Source organism: Uloborus diversus, chromosome 1 (assembly GCF_026930045.1).
Source record: "Uloborus diversus isolate 005 chromosome 1, Udiv.v.3.1, whole genome shotgun sequence".
Classification (NCBI taxonomy): Eukaryota; Metazoa; Arthropoda; class Arachnida; order Araneae; family Uloboridae; genus Uloborus; species Uloborus diversus.
Window position 1 is genome coordinate 106,966,960 of NC_072731.1, and position 10,543 is coordinate 106,977,502.

A 10,543-nucleotide genomic window follows, 5' to 3' on the forward strand; every position below is an offset into this window, starting at 1 on the left:
CAAGCATGGTTTCGAAGCAAGATGGATCGAATCGGAAACGTTTTTGTTAATTAATTAATTAATTTAAACATTGGATGGTTATACCTCCCAAATGATTAATATTTATTTTAACCTATTGTTGAGCGAGAACTGAAATAAATATTTAACCTGTTGCCAAAGGACAATAAGAAAGCCAGTTCTGCTTTTTGTAATGAAATTTCCTACTGTGATATGTCAATTGAGAATAGATAAAACGTAGAGAGAGAATGAAGCTTTCCATTTCCTAGAAGCAACGATTTTAGGTTCCGTGATATATTTTAAAGTAAAGTACGGGAAGGTTCACGCAAAACGTGTGTTCTGTCGTCGTAGTTGAACCATTTGACCGGATCGGTGCTTTAGATTTTCCTAACAAATGATCAGAAAGTACCGTCCGTACTTAGCAACATTTGTTTCTCGGCTGAAATCCATCTGAGTTTTGGCACCAATGTCAAGAATACGTTAAGGATTATCTAAGTAATCAGTACATTATTAAAGGAAAAGATGATGGAATTTAAAGACGAAACAAATTTTATTTTCGTCCAGATAAATTACAACAGGGTAGTTCTGTACACGAAAGATCAGTGCAGTGGGAGATCTTTATCTTTGGTGGAGAGAACAAATTAGGCAATAGATGAAGTTTAAAAAGTTTTCGTTCAAAAGATCGGAGCGCTAATCGGTCGGAGTTGGCTTCGCTCACTGATCGGCTGGATTACAGTAACGTGGTGGCTTGGCGACTTTGGCTGTAAACAATAGAGTTGTGTGATCATTTGTTTACATTTTAAAGCTACTGTCAATGTAATTTATTGTATATTTTGTTTATTTGGCGAATTATTTCCAATTGCAAAGAGTTGCTTTTCGTTTTTAAAGAGTTTTTAGTCATTTTAGTTGAAGAAAGCGTTTATTTTACATCGTTGGGGGGGGGGGAGGGATGAGTGATTTTCGCTTATTCAGAGAACTGTTTTTACCTTTATCATTTTTTTATACGATAACTTTTTCATTGTTTTATTCTTTTTCATATGGGGGATGTTGCAACAGGATTTCCCGTTTGTTCTAGATGGGTAGTTAGTTTTTACACTTAATATCTGAGGACGCTTTTTATCCTTTGAGTATGGCTGAAAGAACAAACCATCAAGTACGGGAGAAAAAATAGTTAATAAAACAACTGCTCAGTGGGCATTAGATAAATCAAGTTGTAATAAACATACGCATTCTGACACCAAGCAGTTTAAAACCCTTTCTTTTTACTTATTTTTTTCAACAAATCGGTTCAAACACTTGATAGTTTATTGAATTTTTTTTACTTTTCAATTTACAGAGTTTGAACAGAACAACGTCTGTCGGGTCCTCTAGTTACCTATAATTTTTCCTAATTTTGGGAGGATCCCGGGGTCCCTGGACTCCTTATATATATGCCGTTGTCCTTAACCGATCTTTTAACTGTTATTAACGATCCTTTTAAAGTATTGATTATCTTTGCAAACACAGACCATCCACATTTTATTGTTATACCTATGTTTAAGCAAGAACTTCTTTGTATACAACATTTTTAGTTTTTTTTCCCTGGTGCTATAACATTGACCGTGTGAAAAAAAGTCTTCTCTTAAATCGATCCCTGCTACTTTTAATGTCTGTCCTTGTGACTTATTAATGGTTATTGCAAAGCAAACTTTAACGGGAAACTGCACTCTTCTAACTTCAAAAAGATAGTCCGCCTGTGATGATATTCTTAAAAACTTCGTTTCTAGTTTTGAAAAAATGAAAGCAAAAGACAGAAACATTATGATTTGACTTGAGAAAAGCCTCGAAAAATCACGTGAGAAACAAAAACAATATCAAATTTATAGTTCGCTATCGACCAAAAGTTGAGATGAAGTACTGAATAATGATTTGAATGGAGGAAAGCCTTCGAAAATAAGGGATTTGAATTTCAATGACAGGTTTTAATTTCGCAGAAATTAAGAGGTTTTAATTAATTTCTCCAGAACTAATTGAGATTTCAAAAAATCCTTTCTTAGTGGTTACTTTCGTAATCATGCGGACATGCCTGCCAAATTTCAAGTGTGAAGCTTCAGCGGTTTCGGCTGTGCGTTGATATATATATATATGTATATATATATGTATATATGTTATTTCAGGACATTGATTTTTATATATTAAGATTTGACAAAGTTTAGCATTTTTTAACAATTATTCAAATTGGTGAGCACTAGCAACGATATGGTTGATAGCTGCGTTAATTCTATCAATTACAGTGACTAAACGTAGTACTTTTGACTGAAGGAAACAACCCCATTGGTCCCCTATTACTACAAAAAAAGCTTTTTTTTTCCTCTCTCTCTCTTTATAATAAAGATTCTGCTCAGCTCAAAATTGTTAGAAAATGTCGTTACAAATACCTTCAAGTGTTTATGTTTTGCTCTTTTTCAGCCTCCCACTTCATTATAAAGTAATAGAATTTATGATAAATGGTGTGAATGCTCAATAAAGCCATGGAATGCCCGATTTCGCATTGGAATGGCTCAAAACCTCAATTTGCAGTGACTTTAACGCTAAACCTGAAATCATCCTTTTTAAAACCCTTTTACATTTTGTTTCGTTAACTATTTGTATTATAACGGACCGTTGCCTTGCTCAAATAAGAGGGATGCTCTAAAAGGAGATTTTATCGCTGTTTGTCCATTTCATAGTAAAATAAAGACTTCTCCTATATACTGGCCACAAACGACATTTTTCGTACAGTGGAATCCATTTTGGGAATCACCCTCATAAATATTGGAGGCAAGAGATCAATGAATTACGCAGTCTATTATGAATAACCTTAAATCTCTGAGAAATTTTACCAGAATGGTTTATTGAATATGATTTCGTGGTAAAATGAATGCATCAAAACCGGGTACAGAAATTTACAACAGTTTGTGTTTTGTTGTGCCCTTGCATGCTTCTGTTTGTAATAGATCTTCCATGAAAAGTATATGAAGAAGCTTAACACTCATGCACAGTATCCTATATTGTATTCAGAGGAATTGATACAGTAAATAAACAAAGAGGGTTACTTCTGTGTACCAACATTTGCTACTTTCAGGAATTACTCATTGAATTTGCTAATCTTCTCAGAAACATTTCGCGTATCTGATTGGATGTTTTTGTCCCCCTAGTGCCGCAGTGCTCACAACGGGATCGCCAAGTGTCACGTTGTTTTGTTTACTTCCACAATCAGTTCTCGCTGAATTCACTATAGTTATAGTCCTGACGTAGGCTTACAGTGAAAGTTCAACTTTTTTAGACAAAAGCTGATATGCTTACCTTTCACTTATATTTTACTGAGGAATTCCATAGCTGAAAAATAAAACAACTTTCATTACTTTTTCAATTTCCATTTTAAAACCACTTTGATGTCGCTACCTAGGCTACCCTCTAAGTACGCCTAAAGTGAAAAACTATTCATTTATTTGCACTAGTTGTAGTGTTGTAGTCCACCACCTCACGATTGACGACATTCGTCTTCGGGTGAATCTGCTCAAGAGAAACCAGAATTACTTAAACCAACCATTATCGAAACAAGTTTTGTTTTTAAGCATCATTGTGCGTTTTAAATTTTTGTTTTATAACCCAGCTTAATTTATAACCTAGCTTAGTTTTTTAGTTTGCCGAGTGCCAACAACAGTGAAGCGAACTAATTTTTTTGCAGTTATATGTACACAATTTTTCATCACACATCTTATTTCTGGTGCTTCGTTTCCATCAAGTCTTTGAATATGTCAGTGTTTTCTCAACCTTTCTTTTACCCGAAGGCTACACTTCAAACTGAAGAATCTCGCGAACCAGAACACGTGAAAAATGTAAACACATTTGATTTTCTTCCTTAGTTAACATGGAAAAAAAAACAGAAAATGAAGGAAAATTACAACCAAAATTTGATGTCACACTTACTACATGCTAATTTTATCAATAAGAAGTTTTCATTTGTCGTTTAGAGATCAATTTCGACCACATGCAAAATACTGTCAGCCCGGTTATCACATAGAGACTGCTTATCATAGAGACTGCAGTTTCGTCCTTGTTATGAACTCATCAGTCTAAGATAGTGAATAACCGAGCTGGAGGAATATTTTCTCTCATTTGAATTGAGATAACCTTCAAACTAGTAGGTAAATTAATTTACCAATCCAGCGAGAATCTGCAATCAATGGTGCAATCAGTGGAGATCTGAGAGTGCCATCAAACTAGTAGAGTAACTGGTAGATAAAGTAAACAGTTTGTTAGCGCTTTTAGCTTCAATGAGATGACATCTGCCTCGAGCTCGGTTATTCACTATTCTAGACTGATGAATCCATAACTAGGACAAAACTGCAGTCTGAATGTGATAACCGGGCTGTTGGTACATTGCACGTAGTTTTGCCTTAGCCCTGGCTTATAGGCAGTAAATTACTGCTCAATTTCCACCATTTGGCTCCGAATTTTCAAAACTCATTCTATGAAAATGATCAGTTGCTTTGGTAGTTTCTAGAACATAGTTTTAAATTTGTAGCATTGAACATAAGAACAGGCCACATGGACTAGCTCCGGGGGGCAGCATATGGCACACGAGCCGTATATTGAGCATCACTGGAAAATATTGGCAAAAATAATTCAGGTAGATTAAGGTTTTGTAGACTTATGCGTGTTCCTAGCTAACGTGTTTGCTTTGAACCGCAAATGAAAACTCATGACTGTGCGTCATTAGCAAGAGACAGGGGCACCCCGATGAGAGGTCAGGGAAGGACCTCCCAAAAATTTCCTCATTCAGCAAATTTCGTCTGACGATTCTACAAAAGTGTCATCATTTGGCAAAATTTGGAGTTCTGTTCGGCAAAAGTTGAGTTATATTCGGCAAAATTTGGAGCTCTATTTGGCAGAATTATCATATTTCGGATAAATTTGGCGTTCCATTCGGCAAGTTGAGAACTTCCGCCTTCCAAAAATTTGCGTGAAAGACAAGAGATAATAAAAATATATTTCCAGCAAGAAAATCGTTCCTTAATTATTCCACGAAACGTTCCATGACAATGCGACGCCATTTACCTTCGTTCTCGATCTGAAAAGCATTTATTTTCAAAACTTCAATTTTATTCTTGGCATCAGACTTAGACGATGCTTCATTTCCGTGAGATATCGATGGTAATTTCCGGTCTGGAAATCGAACTAATCCAGAATCACTGTACGAGAGATCCATTTAGCTTCCAACGAAAAAAAATCAGGTCTTAAAAGCAAATGAGAATCTTAATTTTGCGAGGAACATTCGCATTAAAGACGTGAATCAATGATGTTCTAAATTCCTTTCTCGTAAGAATCCGAAAGCTTCTTCATTATTTTATGCTATAGAAAAAGTCAGAGTAATTTCCAAGTAAGAATTTATAAAAAGGAAATTCTTTTCTTTTAGCGGAATCATCCGGAATGCTAATACAAGAAAATGGTACGAAAAATGTTTTCGTATTTCGTACTTCTCAAACAAACTGGTGATAAAAATGGTTTCTAAAGAGCATTTTATTCAATTGTCATGTTTCTTTCGCTTAGCTCTCAGATGAAAAATAGTTTGGGAAGAAAACGAGAATATTTTCCATTTTTCTGTAATTCATGTTTTTAAATTTTTAAACGCCAGACACATTTTTGTTGCATTAAATTTTATGAATCTGTAAAAGTAAGAAAAATTGCGTTACTCATTGAACTGTTGAAAATTTTATTTCAAAAAATGCTTAAACTAAAATTGCTGTGCCTATTTGTAAAGTATTTAGATATACGAAACCTTAAACAAATTTCAACAGAAATCCCTTTTTTTGTTATTAGTTCCTTAAAAATTGTGTAACATACAAATAATGCAAAAAAGAGGGGGTTTTTTTTTCTTTTTTTCAGAGAGATCATGTGGTTTTCTAGCAAAATGTGTTAGTCATTGGAAATCATTCGAGAGTAGTTTATGCTTGAATTGGATTTTCTGACAGATTTCTTTTTAGCAGAGTTCCAAAAAAAAGTTGATCTTTCAGTTTCTATTTTCAATCCCCCCCCCTCCCCCCAACTTGGTTTTTAACTTCAGTATCATTCAGATGCTTTATCGTTTTTAGTAGTTATAAACTAAATATACGGGGAGGAAGGAACTTGATTAGGATTGAGACTAATTTTTCGACCTAGGTTCAAAAATTAATATCAAGAAGGAAACACATTTTTTTTTTCTTTTCCTCTTCCATCTTTAAATAATAATAATAATAATGAAGCAAAAAAAAAGCAAGATGTCACTTTTGTTTACAGGCAGCATTTATTTTTCGCATCGTGGTGAAGTATTTTAAAAAGACCGTGAACATTATTTGAAAACCGTTACTATTTGTTCTATAGGCTTTCTTTTCAGCTATCTTCATTATAAAGAGGATTTTTAGGAAAGGTTCTCCTTTTCCTAATGCAGATATTTTGGAGAATAGTATCCCCATTTCAATTGGAATTTTTAGAGACCTCTGATTATATGTTTAGGAACTTAGTGCAACAAGGAACTGTTCATTCCGAAGAGAATTTTTAGAGTATGCTTTCCTTACTCAGATTTCTTACGGGATCGCCAGTGGTGGATACAGAAAAATCTTTTGGAGGGAGCCAGGAAAATTGAATAGTCCCCCCCCCCCCACACACACACTCGATGTTTCATAACATAGTTTTTTAGGACTTGATTTATTTATTTTTTCATTTATTTATTTATTTTTAGGATTCCTTTAGGTAAATGAAGCTACTTCTAAGTACATGAATATTATGCTGCACCAATACACGTTGAATGTGGATGGAAAACATCTTAAACGTTTCAAGCCAATTAAGTACTAAACCCAATATAATGTCACAAATACAATGAGCGGGGTTTTAATTAGGAACATTGAAATAATGTTTATAACACTAGGGCAAGGTTATTAAATAAACTCATGCCGCATTTGAGTTTTTATAAATTAATTCATATTTTAACTATAAAATATTATTAGATTATTAAAATCATAACTTCATAACACATAAGTTTTATTGAAGAATTCAGACACTATTTATGTGTGAATTTCAAAGAAGTTGCTGATTTGTTTTAAAGACAGGATACAGTTGAGCTAACATCTTATATAATTAAAAACTGAGCGTATTTATCTATGTATGTACCTATGTATCTATGTATCTACTATGTCCAAGTTTCTTCTACCGAACGACAGTGAACTGACCATCGAACCAGGTATCGATGGATTAGTAATCTTCCCATCTTTATGTTTGGCTACTTAGCATAATCCTCCGATAATAATTAGCGGAGATATCAACTAAAAACTATTAATTATGGCACTTAGATATCGACGTAAAATTCCTATTTTTCGAAGACTTTCCTCCACTCAAATTATTATTCAGTGCTTCATCTCAACTTCCCGCAACAACGCTTTTACTAAAATTTATAGCGGTTAAGAAAATCATTGAGAAGAAAGATTTGTTGCTATTTTTTGCCCTCGCATTTGAACAAATAAAATTTTGACTTTGTTTTGAGACTTTTCGTGAAATCGGAGAATTTAAAATGTTTTCTTTTTGGTTATTTTTCCGTAACCTACCGCAAAATTTCACTGGTTTTTTTTTTTTTTTTTTTTTTTTTTTTTTTTTTTTTTTTTGTTCAAACCTGATTGCTGAACACACGTCACTTGAAATAACTTTTATTTTCGAGGTAGACCGTGCAACTTCTAATAGCAAAAAAAAAGTTGTGTATTGCCATCTTAAACATGGGAAAAATAAAAAATAAAAATTATTATTATGTCCTCAGATCGCGCATTGGCAGCAAAGTTTGAAAAAAAGGTTAAAAATGGTCAATTTTCAAATAATTTTATAAAAATTCAAGTGTTCAAAATTTTTGTTCTAATCCCGTTTAAATGTTTCCTTTTGATAGTCTTTTAATATATCTTTGAAAATATTTACATTCCTTTACATTTTTTAGTTCGCGCATAAGATCAAAGTTACGTAAAATCAACCAAAAAATTGACGTTTTTAGCTTATTCTGTATATATTGCAGCATTTCTTCTTTTAGATACCAGTTTTGTATTTTTTTTACAGGAAATGTGCTCTCTTGTAGCTTTTAAAGTGTTTCTGGATTGGTAGTTTTTTTTGCGTTGTCTAGATACCCTACTGTAATCCAACTCCTTTATATTTCGAATTTAGTGCATCGCCATGACCAGTAACAATTTCTCCAAAATAACAAGCATTTCATTGAATCACCGGATCCACGATGTTTGGAAGATTATCACCCATCTGACTTGTAGATTTTGTAACTCTAAATAAATGTACAGGTCCATGTTTCACGGAAGTTTGCTCTTTTTTTAAATTTGAATTACATCAAGCCATTATAGAAGCATAGTTTTTGAAGATATTATTTACGAGTTCCTTCATTCTTGAATATTATACAGACCCAGCACTCTGTTAGCGCACGTTAACGAAAGCTAATGACTAAAACGCCTTAGTTTTGTGGGAGCGAGATTACAGCCACATTTTATTTTCTGTATTGCAATAATAATATCCATCAAATACTTTTGCTTGCTTTTTAAGTCAGTTTCCAAAATTTCGATTTCTTCCGACCGAGTTCTTTCTAAGTTAATAAAATTTAATTTTAAAAAACAGTTGATGCTTTACCCATAAATCAGTAAATGTTCCTCTTTTACAACTCCGGCTGTAAAATGGGTTATTAAGCTGATTAGTGAGTCGGTAGGCAGGGTGTTTTTTGGGATGAGACAAAATATGGATTATTGTGGAAACCTTTATGCTCTCGATCCTCAATGCAAAAATTAAGTCACAAGTCCAACTTCAAACCTTGATCGAAACTTAAAAACTTGTTTAAAACCAAAACGTTATTATTATTGCAAGTTACTTTACAAATGTTCGAGTCCTGTCAATACGATTTTTCTTGGGTACTACAAATGGAACACCAAGTGCAACCACCAAATTGGGGTGGGTTCTGGGTTGTTAATACAACATAATTTAATTGCAGTTCCAGCAAAGAGCTGTATAGTGCACAATTACTGTAAAAAAATATGTACAGCTGGGATTTAAAAGAAGAAATACTGCAATATACAAAATAAGCGAAAAACGTCGATTTTTGGTTTTTTTTCACTTAACTTTGCGCACGAACTAAAAATTGTAAAGGAATGTAAATATTTACAAAGATATATTATGTAAAGATTGTTAATACAACATAATTTAATTGCAGTTCCAGCAAAGAGCTGTATAGGGCACAATTACTGTAAAAAAATATGTACAACTGGGATTTAAAAGAAGAAATACTGCAATATACAAAATAAGCGAAAAACGTCGATTTTTGGTTTTTTTCACTTAACTTTGCGCACGAACTAAAAATTGTAAAGGAATGTAAATATTTACAAAGATATATTACAAGACTATTGAAAGGAAGCATTTAAATGGGATTAGAACAAAAATTTTGAACACTTGGATCTTTATAAAAATATTTGAAAATTGACCATTTTTTAACTTTTTTTTTTCAAACTTTGCCGCCAATGCGCGATGTGAAAAAATAAATATTAATTATTTTATTTTTTCCCATGTTTAGGATAAAAATACACAACTTTGCTACTAGAAGTTGCTTCTCAAAAATTTTCTTTTTTCGGCCCACCCGACTTCCCAGCCATACATGCCTACACACACACGCTCGTGATTGGGAAAAACATAATTTGAATTCAAGTTGTCAAAATTCAAATTAATTTTTATTTATTTATTTATTGATTGATTTTCCAATATTTAAAAATTATGTGATTAAATATTTATTTATTTAATTTAAATCTTAAAGCGACTTCGAAAACGTATTTTTATATAATTATTCAGTTTATAAGTTACATTATGCGGTTATCTTTACTTACTTTTATATTTATAGTATTAATAACCATTAAAACATGTTTAAAAAATATTTTAAAATTTTAAATATATTTTTTTTTAATCGAGGGGGTGGGGATGCATCTTCTTACCGATTCGAGTAGACATAAGCGAGGGAATAATACTTATCGAGATGTATTTTGCAGTTCTTACGGTATTCTGCAATTTTTCAATATTTTTAACTAATCCAATTTAATTGTTATAGGGGGGGGGGGGGGTCAAGGGTTGTAAGAATGCCCCTAAAAATAATTTTAACACCTAAAAATAAAAGAAAACCTTTTTACACTTTAAAAATTTCTTAAAAATAACTAGTAAAAAATGAATATAAAAAAATGTCATTTGATAATTGTTTTTTGATTTTTTTTCAAAAGCCGTTTGGCATAAGAACACCTCTTGGACCGCCCTGCCCGCAACCATGTGCACATGCTCTTATCACATGGTTGTAGTTTGATTTACAAAAGTAAAAGATAAGGAAGGAAAAGAATGAGTAAAAGAAAAAAATAGCGAGATGAAACGCAACATTAATCCGCTTATTTCTAGACGGCAGAAGAAAACGTAGCTCCACCCATTCTGATGACATCAGAAGTCAAAACGTAGCTGTGACGTCATTGGTAGACCGTTACAGATT